Source organism: Rattus rattus, chromosome 13 (assembly GCF_011064425.1).
Source record: "Rattus rattus isolate New Zealand chromosome 13, Rrattus_CSIRO_v1, whole genome shotgun sequence".
Classification (NCBI taxonomy): domain Eukaryota; kingdom Metazoa; phylum Chordata; class Mammalia; order Rodentia; family Muridae; genus Rattus; species Rattus rattus.
In genome coordinates this window covers 73,214,118-73,226,971 of record NC_046166.1, presented here as the reverse complement: position 1 = coordinate 73,226,971, position 12,854 = coordinate 73,214,118, and positions in this window count along the sequence as shown.

Genomic DNA, 12,854 nt, shown 5'->3' with positions numbered 1-12,854 from the left:
GTTCCCCATACAGAGTAGACCATTACGTGCTAACACTGCTCCTGCGTGCAATGCTCAGACCACACCACGCTGCTGTGCTATCTACTGCTAAAATGAACTGTTCCTGCTGTCCAGAGAATTACCAGAAGGGAGAGAACTAGAGGAAGGCCATTCTCACCCATTCTTGGGGCTCTTGTTGACCAGAAAGGCCAAGGTCCGGGCTCTCTTGAGAGCCAATGTCTAGTGAGGGGCAACTGTTGGTTTGCAGAAAGCTGTCTTCTCATTATAAGCTCATGTGATGGGGGGGAAAAGGGAAAGAGGGATCAAGGCCTCTGGGGTGTCTTTCACAGGGTCCTGTCTCTGTTCTCATGACCTCGTCATCCCCCAAAGCCTACTTCCTCATGCTGTCACACGGAGGTCTCAGCTGCAGCTTGGAAAGCACACAGTGGCTCAGTTCCTGGCACTGGCAGACACTCATAAGGTCATTGTGTTCATTCTTACGTTAATATTGAAATTACAGTTCAGAGTTTTAATAGAGCCTCTCAAAATATCACCTTTCCTTTCTCCCACTCCAGCTTGGCACTGCAACTTGATTTCCCGACACTGTCAACGCCTCACATTTAAGTAGAGCTTTAAGATCTTCAAAGTTGATTCTTTCAGATCTATAACCATGTGGAATTATGTTACAAGGCCACTATAGGGAGACCTTCAATGAAGGTGGGTCTGTGATACATGTGTGACCCAAATCTTCTCGAAGCCTTCTTTTGCAGCCTAGAGGCCCGTACAACAGGAAGAGTTCAACTACTACAGTGCTGCGAGCACCACAAAGCATGAGCTCGTCGGTCTCTCCAGAGGTCCCTTGTTGACCTTTAGAGATCAGAAGTCAACCCTTTGTATACTAATTGCCAACTCCTCCATGAACGTGGGAGGTTCTCTGTGCTTGGCGATCTGCTTCTCCGCTATGGAGAGAGATGACCTGTGCATTCATTACTGTGTAGCATGATGTGACTGAGACTATGGAATTTGCAGGATAGAAAGATGGGCAGGTCACCAGCAGTAGCACCACAATATCCACAATTACCAGCCATAATAACTGAGATCGAGCCCAGTTCTTTGTGTGTATTGGAAGGCCCAAGCTCGGCTCTGTAATGAGGGTAGCATTGTAAGTAAGTAGACAGAGGCAGCACTCTGGGTAACAAAGCCCTGACCATTATTTTTACACAAGCAATATTCAGTTACACACAGTTGCGAAGAAAGATGGCATTTTAATTGCCACCAGACCATAAGGTATGAATTATGATATATTATTAGGCCTGCAACCTTATGTTTAGCAATATAATTGGTAAGAATTATGACGCTATGTTCAAACACTACCTACTCTATTGCTTTTTTAAAAAGGTATATGAGGGCCCTCTAAAAACTACTATCAAAATGTTTATATTGGGCTAAGATGACTTAAAACATACTTTCCAGAGTGGAAAAAATACCTCATTACTATTCTTGAGTAGTGGTATCTAATTTAGTAAAATTATGATTACATAAATCCACTCAATAAAAGTAACAACCAATTAAAATCCAAGATTGGTGAAAGGACTTCACATAGAAATATTAATTACTTTGTTTGTGCAAAAGTAATACATTACAAATTCCCTAGCTGAGAACGATGGCCAGAATTCTGCCAAAATTCAATGGCTGTCAGGTTCCAGCTGAGTATCAAACTCAAACCCTGAGTCCATTCAAGCCCAAAGTTTGGGAGCTGGGGAAATGGATTGGTCAGTAATGTGCTTGCCACATAAGCACAAGGTGCTGTGTTCAAGTGCCTAGGACGTATGTAAAAAAAAGTTTGGTATGGGGGTGTATGCTTAGAGCCCATGTACTAGGGAGGGAGTCAGGGAGATCCTTAGTCTCACTGGCCAGACAGCCTAAACCACTAGGTAGATGACAGACCATGACTAAGAAAAAAATGGAAAAAACAACGACTTTATGAAATTCGTAGGCAAATGGTTGGAACTGGAAAATATCATCCTGAGTGAGCTAACCCAATCACAGAAAGACATACATGGTATGCACTCATTGATAAGTGGCTATTAGCCCAAATGCTTGAATTACCCTAGATGCACAGAACACATGAAACTCAAGACGGATGATCAAAATGTGAATGCTTCACTCCTTCTTTAAAAGGGGAACAAGAATACCCTTGGCAGGGAAGAGAAAGGCAAAGATTAAAACAGAGACTGAAGGAACACCCATTCAGAGCCTGCCCCACATGTGGCCCATGTAAATACAGCCATCCAATTAGACAAGATGGATGAAGCAAAGAAGTGCAGACCGACAGGAGCCGGATGTAGCTCGCTCCTGAGAGACACAGCAAGAATACAGCAAATACAGAGGCGAATGCCAGCAGGAAACCACTGAACTGAGAACAGGACCCCCGCTGAAGGAATCAGAGAAAGAACTGGAAGAGCTTGAAGGGGCTCGAGACCCCATATGTACAACCATGCCAAGCAACCAGAGCTTCCAGGGACTAAGCCACTACCTAAAGACTATACATGGACTGACCCTGGACTCTGACCTCATAGGTAGCAATGAATAGCCTAGTAAGGGCACCAGTGGAAGGGGAAGCCCTTGGTCCTGCTAAGACTGAACCCCGAGTGAACGTGATGGGTGTGGGGGGGGGGGGAAAAGGGGGAGGAGGGGGGGGGGAAAACCCAAAAAGAAGGGGAGGGGGGAGGGGGATGTTTGCCCGGAAACCGGGAAAGGGAATAACACTCAAAATGTAAATAAGGAATACTCAAGTTAATTAAAAAAAAAAAAGAAGAAGAAGAAGAAAATGGAAAAGGAGGGCACCACTAAGAAACAACACAAAAGGCTGACCTCTGGCCTCCACACAGACATGTGCACACATATGCACACACACATGCATGCACATGTGCACATGCACAGGTACATATACCCATATACAACCACATACACACAAATGTACATGCATGCATACACATAAATACACAAAAATGCATACACATGCATGCACATGTATACATGCACAGGAACATATATACATATACATTCACATACACATGAATAGGTATATACACACATACGCACATGTCTACACACACACATATACACACATGCATAATACACATACACACACATGCATACACACATGCACACACACATACATACACTCGTGCACACACATATACACACATGCACACACTCGTGCACATGCACACACACATACACATGTGTGCGGGGTCATACCCACACACACACACACAGTCACAGGGATCTGAGGCGTTAAATACAATGCCCTACAGTAACCCAGCACATTCTCCTACTGCACTTTAAGCTGGAATCCTAACCCATCAACATTCAGTTTAAGTCTTTGACAAGGAATTAACAGATTTGATTTTAATTCCTAGTCTCATTGAAAGCATTTTTAAATTGTCCAGGGTGGAAAATTAAAACTGGATTCTAGGTAAATTTTGGTGCAAACTTATTACAGCTTTCAAACTGTCCCTAGGGGCGCAAACAGGGCTGTGTGGTGCAGAATGGGAAATCCTCAGCTTTCAAAAGCCTCAACACACCCTCTCCACCCTCATTCTTTTCCTTGCATCCTTTTCGTAGGCAATGACTATCACACAATATTCTACAGCGAACAATGGCTTGCTCTGCAAGGTGTCTATGTGTGACACTGATTTCCTTAAAAGACAGAGCGCTGTGGGAGCCAAGATTCAGCCTTGAAAGAACCACTTCTGTAGCTGTGTCTCCTTCCCTAAGTTCTTCAGACCCCTGCGAGCATCCATTGTGATGGTTTCAACAAATTTCTCTAAAATCCAGACTGGTTGTAAACTTTAAAGATGGTATTTTCAAAGGGTGAGTTTCATTAGAAGCCTATCATACATCTGTCATCTGTTTTAATTTCTCAGATCACTCTCCGGGGTTTCTGAAGTGTATTTATACTTAAATGTCACTTGTGTGTGCTCCAACACCAGAGGCTTGTCATTTGGGTTTTGTGCAGAGAACCAGGACATCACAATGATAGGAGTTTCTTACAGGAAACTAATTAAAGATGAATAAGTAATGCCTTCCTTCCACTGTTGTGGTGTAATGGGGATGCCCCAGCATGTCCTCACTGCCTTTGAGTGAGCCATTGCAGACCCCTGGGCATGTGTGCTGCCTTGTCTTGCTCCAAAACCCCGGGGAATGTGGACTACTTCAAAGAAGGTAGCCAGAGGGTTCCCATTTCTCCTGATGTCACCCTTTGCTGCCTAATGTCTAAAGAAATGAAAGAGAATGAGATTATTGATATATTCTTAAAAAGACCAAAGCTCCACGGGGGGGGGGAGAAAGATTAATACCAAGTTCAGTTTGAGTTTTTGATCTTTAAGATCTTAATAAAGAAGCTGAGTGTCCATGATGTATAATCGTTACTCGATGAGCACCAACTATTTGTGTTCCAAGATGGTAGTGAGCCGATTTGGGGGTTCACTCTGCTTCACTGGGACATGCGGTTCAGGTGGTGCTACAGGAGCCCTAGTGTTGGGCTTCTGGGAGTATCTTCAGTAAGATTGTCTTGCAAGGACCAGACTAACTTTTGAACAGTCTCAATTAGAGAACACACCGTTTCCTTCTGCTTTTACTGTTGGGGAACAGCCACCATTCTCTTGAACTGAGCAGCTGTTATGAGGAAAGAATGCTGCTGATTTTCCATTTTGTTTCCTGAAATTTTCTCTGTGACACCTAAAGCGTGTGTATTGATTCTGATATACACGGCTCTAGTGTTCTCACATGCCTTCCCTACAGGACCTGCCCACTGATAGCGTAGTTTCTGTCATCCCCTCAAAACTGAGGGGACTTACAAAATCCCATCTTCCCTAGACCCCAGAACAGTCCTTGGCATACAGAGGATATCTGTCTATCATTAATGGTTAAATAAACTAATGGTTAAGTGGGGGAGAAAGAGAGATTCCTGAATATAGACTCTAACACTTAACAGAAGCCTGCCCCATCCTAAATCTCTGAAGATAAGAGGATTTTTTTTCATGCTTATATCATTATATAGGACTTTGGATGAACAGGACACTGTAGTGGGAAAAGCTTCCTAAACAGACTAGTGTACTGTATGTATGAAGGAGGGCTACTACCCATGAAAACATAGGGCTCTGGAACCTTCTACAGGCGTTTATCTGAAATGAACTTGCAATCCCAGGTACTTCCTATTTTCTACCACAGAGACAGTTCAGGTAAGTGTTCACCACAAAGGTGGCACCCCATTCTGTGGTCTAAATATCAATACCCTGCCCCCCCAGTTTATAAGTTGGAATCTAATACTGTATCCAGAGGCAATCTCTTTGGGAGATGGCCAATTGCAGAAGGCCCTACCTTCATGAATGGAGTTAGTGAGTGATGTTATAAAGAGGGAGGCCCCATGTCCCTTCCACCAGATGCAAGCAGCAAGGCTCCAAGCAAACATCACAGCTACCTCAGGAGGCAGCAGAGTCATTTGCATCTTTCATTTTGGACGTCCTGGACTCCAGAACTGTGAGTAGTATAGTCCTCATGCGTACTCATCGCCCAGTCTACGATATTTTGTGACAGCACCCAGAATGGACTAAGACACCGGGTATCAGTAGCCCTCTAGCTTCTCACTGTGATGGATCAAGGACCTCTCCACCCTGACCTCATCTTCCAATAAAAAAACAACCCCAGCTATACCTTTCCCCTTTTCCATAAGGTGACAAACACATGCAACGCAGTAGAAAATTCAGCTTCCTAGAAGGTCAGGGGAAGAGCACAATCAAGTTTCACCAAGTACTGGAGAAAAGAAACCCAATAATTTAACACAAGAAGAGTCTATGGCCAAGGAAAAAGACCATCAAAACTGGTTGACTTGGTGCCCTATGTTGTCTTGGCAGATAGTTTTGGTGACAACTCTCTTCTCCAATCAGATACATGGGAGGTTGCTCTAGAGCTGGACTTCCTGCTCTGGAAATATCTTCCTGGTGGAATGCCACCTAAATGCCACATCCCCCAAACAGGCCGCTTTTGTAGAGTCAAAGTCTTGTCTTCATGCTCCCACTGAACTTCTGCACATCCTGTCACTTACCATCCCGAGGAAACTAGGCAGACCAGCCCAAACTATTTCTTCAATGAGTCTGCTTGAACACATTGACAGGGTCCAGGGAGGTATCCCAGACACCAGACTCTCAGAAATGGAACCTAGCAGAACACCATCTGACCTGGTTGGGTGTGAATGCAGTGTAGTCTCAGATGTTACTAAACAAGGGCTCTGGTGAGTCTATGGGATACGGTAATGGACATGGACCTAAAATAAGTCTCTGGCTTTGGGGAAATAGAGTAGCCACTGAGGGAAAGACTGCCTGGGGGCCTCAGCAGCTGTCACAAACAAGAACTGCACAAGGCAGAACATTGTAGTTGGGGGTATTTGGCTGTTTCCAACTGTCTTGAAAATCATAAGGGTAGATAGAGAGACAAGCTTAAGTTCATCCTATTAGTGGGATGCCAGGGAACACATAACTCTATCAAATGTTGCCTCACAGCTGTAAGACTACTAGGTTAAAAAAAAATCAGCCTCTGCTCGCCGCCCCCGCCCCCCAAGTCTGCAGTGTGCAGGCTGTGGAAGCTCTTAGGATGAGGATTCCCAAAACTGGAATGAGTTGAAAGGAAGAAGTTAATGATCCCGAAAATGCAAAGACCCCGGAACCTTCAAGTTCCACTCCCTGATTCTAGGACACTGGTTCTTTCTTTTCTCATGAAGCCATTTCTGACTGACCTGAGGCCCAGAGCAGTCTCTGGGGGAATGTACTTCTAAAACAGTTTCTTAGACTGGATTCTCTCAAAACCTTAATTCCATCACTATACCTTGGACCTGGCCAGCATCTCCCATGGCAGGAACCCTCCCCTCAGCAGCCCCACAGTCCCGTAAGCAGCTCCCTGGGCACAGCTGCTGCTAGGGACAGCAGTGGATTTTAGACTCTCCATTGTTAATGTGCAGTTCCTGTTACCTTGTCAAGGTAGCATCGGCTGACCATTCTAATCCATCTTGCAACGTGTCCCCACATCCCTGCCTTTTAATGTAGCTTTTTTTTTGATCTGTAATATTTATTAGTATTTGATGGGTGCTTGCCTTACATAATTATTTATTCTGTGTTTCTTCTGTGCCTCCAGAGTAAGTTGAGTGGATACTAAGAAAGGTTGGAGTCATTGACATCCTGGTCAGGGACAGAGAACTTTGCATGCTCCCTTTCCCAGAGGTGGCAAGCCAACAGAAAAGTAATCAGATGTGGAGATATCTGCATATAGGCACATGTAGGTTCCCGGGCCACAGAGAACATTTCAGATGGACGACTTGGAACATGGGAGAAACACCCCTGGAAGAAGGATGTTGGTCAGAGAGCTAGAAGACCTTCAGAATCCAGTCACATGGGGATATTGTCTAAAAGGGCCAGCATTGGACAGTGCAAGCAAACCCTCCTAGGCTGTGAGTGCCAGACCACCTGGTTTTCTCTGCTACCCTTAAGACCTCTCAAAGGACTCCTGGAAGAAGAGGTCACACTAACACAGACAGGTGTAAAATACAAGTTTGGCACCACAGATTCTAAATGTCGTGTCTACCAAGGAGACCTCACTGAGGGACTCAGCTACCATCTGCACCAGCTAGCGCCCACAGTAGACCACTCCGCTACCACAGAGGGGCTTTCTCCTCTTAGATTCTGGCTCTGGATTTCTCATCCCTTCCTGCCAACCTTCTCTCCATAACACAGTCAATTAAAAATCCACAGCACTTTGAACTTGTGTATCCCAGAAGATCCTCACTTAAAACTTCAGTCCTTCAAGAAGCCAAGCAAAGTGCTGATGGGTGAAGGCTCAAGGGACTTGTTCCCTGTGACACATCTGGGTCTTGACAGGTGCTGAGATAGTCCTCTGAAGACCTGGCACCAGCCCAGTGGGGCAGCTGTGTAAAAAATGAGTTCACTACCAAATGAAATGAGGCACATTGCCTTGACAGAGCTCAGGAACCAATGTGCAGTGCCAGGTCTTTCACAGTCACAGGAGTGCATGATTATTGTTGAAATTATTTAATCCCCATCCAGGGCTTCTACCTCACCTTTGATGATTCAATACCCAGATAAAGCGCACACACACAGCCTTTATATTTATAATAAGCCTTAATCAACTCAAGAGCTGGGCAGATGTCTACCCTCCATGCTATTATGTCTACTTCCCTGCCAATAATCCCTCTATGTGATTTGCCATGTCATGTCTGTGCTGGCTCTTAACTCCAATGGGCTGGCCCTCATGGCTATGATTTTAAGATTCTTATCCCATGGTGTCTTCTCTTTTCTCCAACTTCCTCTCTCTTCTCATGGTCTCTTCCTACCCCAAGCCTGAGAACCCTGACCCCTGCCTATGTCTCTTCTGCCCAGCTATTGGGTGTCAGCATCTTTATTTGTTCAATCAGGAATAACATGGGAGGGCAAAGTCACATAGTGTCACCTAGGTCTATGTGTGATCTCTGAGAGCTACCAGTATTTAGCACAGCAGAAGAGCAAACCTCAACACATGATGCAAGCCCGAGAACAAAAGAATATCTGACTCTTCCACCTCACTGCAAACTCATGTGGTGATCTTAGATAGCCTTATCCCTAAAGCAACTTTCAATCCAAGGAAAGAGTGGCCCTACTGACCCCGTGGTTGTGTGGATGGTAACATGAGCTAACAGTTCAGCAGAACTCAGACTTTGCACAAATCGAGACTGAGAACTCTCCGCTAGATAAGAATCCTCTTGGCTGAGGGCAAAGTAACGCAGAGGAGGTAATGGAAAAAGTGAGCTATAAATACCAGCTCGAAAACGCCATGTGAGCTCACGACAAAAACTGAATTTGTGATTCATATATCTTGTGTTGTGGTAAAAAGTAACCCCGCCACCTTCAAAACAAACAGACTCAACTAAATTGAGGTCCCAATCAGATTGTTGATCCTATTTGATATGAAAGAAATGAACCCATGTGGCTCTTGGAAAAGTCTTCTGACTATATGCCCTTGTGAGGATGAGTCCTAACCCATGCAGCTGAGTGACTCTGAGGACTAATGAGCACAGGAGGACACAGCCCCCGCTGCTGTGCTTGAGGCTGGATTCTCACCAGAGAAGCAGGGGGCTACTAACACAGGACGGAGGTGGTCAGCAAGAAGGCTGGGGTGTTATAGACACGAGTGTACACCTGGCCCTCAAACATGGGTCTCTGAAGGTAGATTTCACCTGTTGGTCAAAGGGAACATGATTCGAGCTGGAAGTTCTCCTCCGTGAATGTCAACAGCCAACGGCACTGTCTGGCAAGATGCCCACAACCCGTGGGGACCCATCCTGTAAACATTTGAAGAGCAATCCTATAGGAATTGTCAACTACGGCTTACATTCAGAAAAGACAGAGGGGGAACGTTAAAGGCTGCAAATCTAATCCCACTAAGTAACATAGGCGGGAGACACACAATTATTAAGCAGAGGAGTATGGTAAAAATCAAAGCATGAGTCCAGAATGCCAGGGGTTGGGTTTCTCTTTCTAGATCTTTATTGATGCCAGGGTAAGACTCACACTGGGTAAAAAGCAGAAAGCAGAGGAAGAGCAGAGGCCTATGGAGCTGCCTTGCAGCTTGGGTGATGTAGGGAGCCATATTGGATTTGGGCCTAGCCGCTTTTTGACTGCATGGCTCAAAGTGGCTAGGTGACTCTGGGCTGTTTGGCCACAGATATTCACCCCTAAGATGACTGCCATAAGTCTTAAGATTGTTGGACAGAGGCCTCTCCCATGAATTTACGGCACAGGAAGATAACATTCAAGGGATGCCTCAGCTCGAGCAGATACCAGTTATCTCCTGAGTCAACACCCGGTGTCTCCACCACCTGACCTCATCGTCTACCGCCTGACCTCTTTGCCTCCAGCTATCACTGCCTATACCCTCATCTCCTCCTCCTTCATGTTTCACAAAGGTCACTCCCCCTACCTGAAAGCCTTAAAAGCTGTAACGTTCATCCCAATAAACGAGACCTTGACAATGGTATCTTGCTTGGTCTCCTTCTTCTCTTCACCCTCATTTGGCCCACAGGTAGAAAGCCTCTTCGGGACCCTGAATAACTGGGTCCCCGCGGCGGGGACAGGGTAGGCTATGTTGAGTGTCGGAGCCTGAGAATCCGTTCCTTGGTCCTGACCCTCAGTAGGCTCAGCAACAAAGTGGGAGTTATAAGACCCGCTCCAAGGAAAGGTCCACACTGAGTGGTTTGTAAATACAAGTTACCCTTATTTTGTCTCATTACAACCTTATTACTCAACTGTCAGGGGATCACTAAACAGCCAAGGGAGATGCAGCCTTTTGCTTTCACAAGTCTGAAGACAATCCTCAGATAAAGAACTACAAATGCGTGCCTGTCCCTGTTTGAAGTCGTCTGGGGAGAGATGAGATTCACAGAGCAGTCGCAGTGATGGGCAAAGTGCAGGAGGCTGTGAACAGCCACTCAGAGGGAACACTGGGCTAGATCCAGAGATGGGGAGGTGGGGGAGCTGGAGACAAGACGGTGAGTGCATGTAAATCTCTGGAGCACAGCCCTCAAGTCTTATTATTTGTATCATAATTGGATAATTAAGGTAAGGCAGAACAGCAGGAAGGCTGCTGTTGTCCCAGCCAGGAAGTCTAAAAGGGATAGCGCTCTTCTTAACGAAGAGCATAGATCTGGCCAGAGGAAGAAGGAAGTACATTCAAGGAAAACCTTCAGAAAAAAATACAAGCACCGGTCTGTGGCTTGGCTGACACCCCTGAGAGAGCTGCTTATTGGACGGAGAACAAAAATTGGCTTGAAGTTGGAAGACTCCTGCCCCCCCTCCCCAGTCCTCTTGGGGTCAGCACTGCCTGGAGAGCACCAGGAGAGAAGGTAGTCCTCAGGAACGTAGCAAAGTCAAACAGCTTTTCCTACAGATGAAGGTCAGAGGAGGGATGCTCAGCAGAGAGCAACACCTCTCACATTGTCTCCCCATAGGCAGGTCTTCTGTGGAATTCCAAAAGGCCACGGTGAAATGTAAAATTAAGAACTATAAAGTGAAAATTTAAGGATCCTAGGAGAATCGTAAGAAAAGTATGTTAGAGAAGCCCTAAGCAGATGCCCTACTATGTGCTTTAAATACACACTAAAGCCCACAGAGATATAGACAGATAACTCTGTTCAGATTAGGGCTTGATGGTTTAAATTTCTTTTTTAATTGTGTGTGTGTGTGTGTGTGTGTGTGTGTGTGTGTGTGTGTGCCCTATCTGTGTCTGTGTATTTTTGTATGCTCTCAGATCTTAAATGTGTCAGATCCCCAAAGATAGTTCTGAGCCACATGATATGGGTTCTGGAAACTAAACTCAGGCCCTCTGAAAAAACAAATATGCACTCTTAACTGCTGATCCATCTATCTAGCTACAAATTTCGACTATTTTAGAATGATACTTTATAAATAATAATTTCCCTCCTCAAGTAAGAAAATAAAAGTCCCTATGCTCTCATGAGTGCCCACTAACTAGAAAAAGACCATGCACAGCTCTGACGTCAATGCCACATCATAACGAGTATGCACTCGCCGAGAAGAAAGCCTGTGGTTGGCTCGACTCTCAAAAGCTAGCTAGAGTTCCAGTCATGACACCATGACAACCTGGACATCAACGTAGAGGCCATCAAGTTATCCACCCAGCACCAAAAGGCAAGGAGTCAAGAGTAAAGTAATGTCAAAGCATGAAGCAGAAGGATGGGTCCTCCCCAGCCTGGGAGAAGCTGCTGGGAAGTACGAAGAAAAGGACACAAGGTGGGAGAGGAAGCTGTGTCAGGGACACTGTGCAGAAAACTTGTAGTTCCAATGCTAGATGCAAGAACATCCCTGACGTCCCGTTGAGTGAGCAAACACACAGCAACAGCTAGTAAAGGTGCTAGCCCTTGCTGGTCTCACTCAGCCACCCATTCCCCTGCCCTGGTGCTGGCCCGCCTTATTGAGAGCAGCTGCTGCCCTTTCCAGATGCTCTTCATCTCAGAGTCAGTGAAGTTGCTCTCTTTTAGATCAGATGGGCATCTGAAGCCAGCCTGGGAAAACGCAAGTCTTTCCATCCAGTGTGCTCACTCTGGGGGTTTGGGTTCGTTGTTTTAAATAGATACGGCCAACACTGGGGAGCCAAGCTGGGGGCACTCCCTAGGAGGGTGACAGACAGAACGTGTTCATCTTATTTCAGTAAGGTTGCGGGTCACCTCCAGTATGCTTCTAGGAGGCCATTTTTGTTCCTTCTCATTCCCTACAAAGTTTGCCCACAAGCAAACAGGACACAAAGGCCTCAAAAGGAGAAAGGGGAGAGACAAAGCCAACTCGCATACTTTCCATGTCAGAGTCCCCGCAGCCTGACATTCCGTTCCATCGACGAGGAAACGATATAATGTACAGTCCTGTGACCGTGGCTATTAATACCTTGGGTGGCTTCCAGAACCACGTGGGGACGGGACTATTCTGTCTCGAGCATCTGCATCATGCGGAGATGTTTTCCTTCTGAGACAGTGACTCGGAGTCTCCTGCCACGTGTGGGAGCTCTAATTCTCCAGGCACGTGGATACTCTGATTCATCTCTGATTCACACTGATAAGGGGGGGCATGGGACCAGTGCTTCCTGGGGGACTTAGAAACCAGAGAACTCTGAGTGCCCAAACACTGTTAGTTTCCAGTCCTAGCTTAGAAAACCAGTGGGGGATGTACAATGAAAAGGATGGGGAAACTCATCCATGGAGAGCTGTGATGTCTACTGGGAGGGAGCTCATATTTAAATTTTCTCACAGTAAGCAC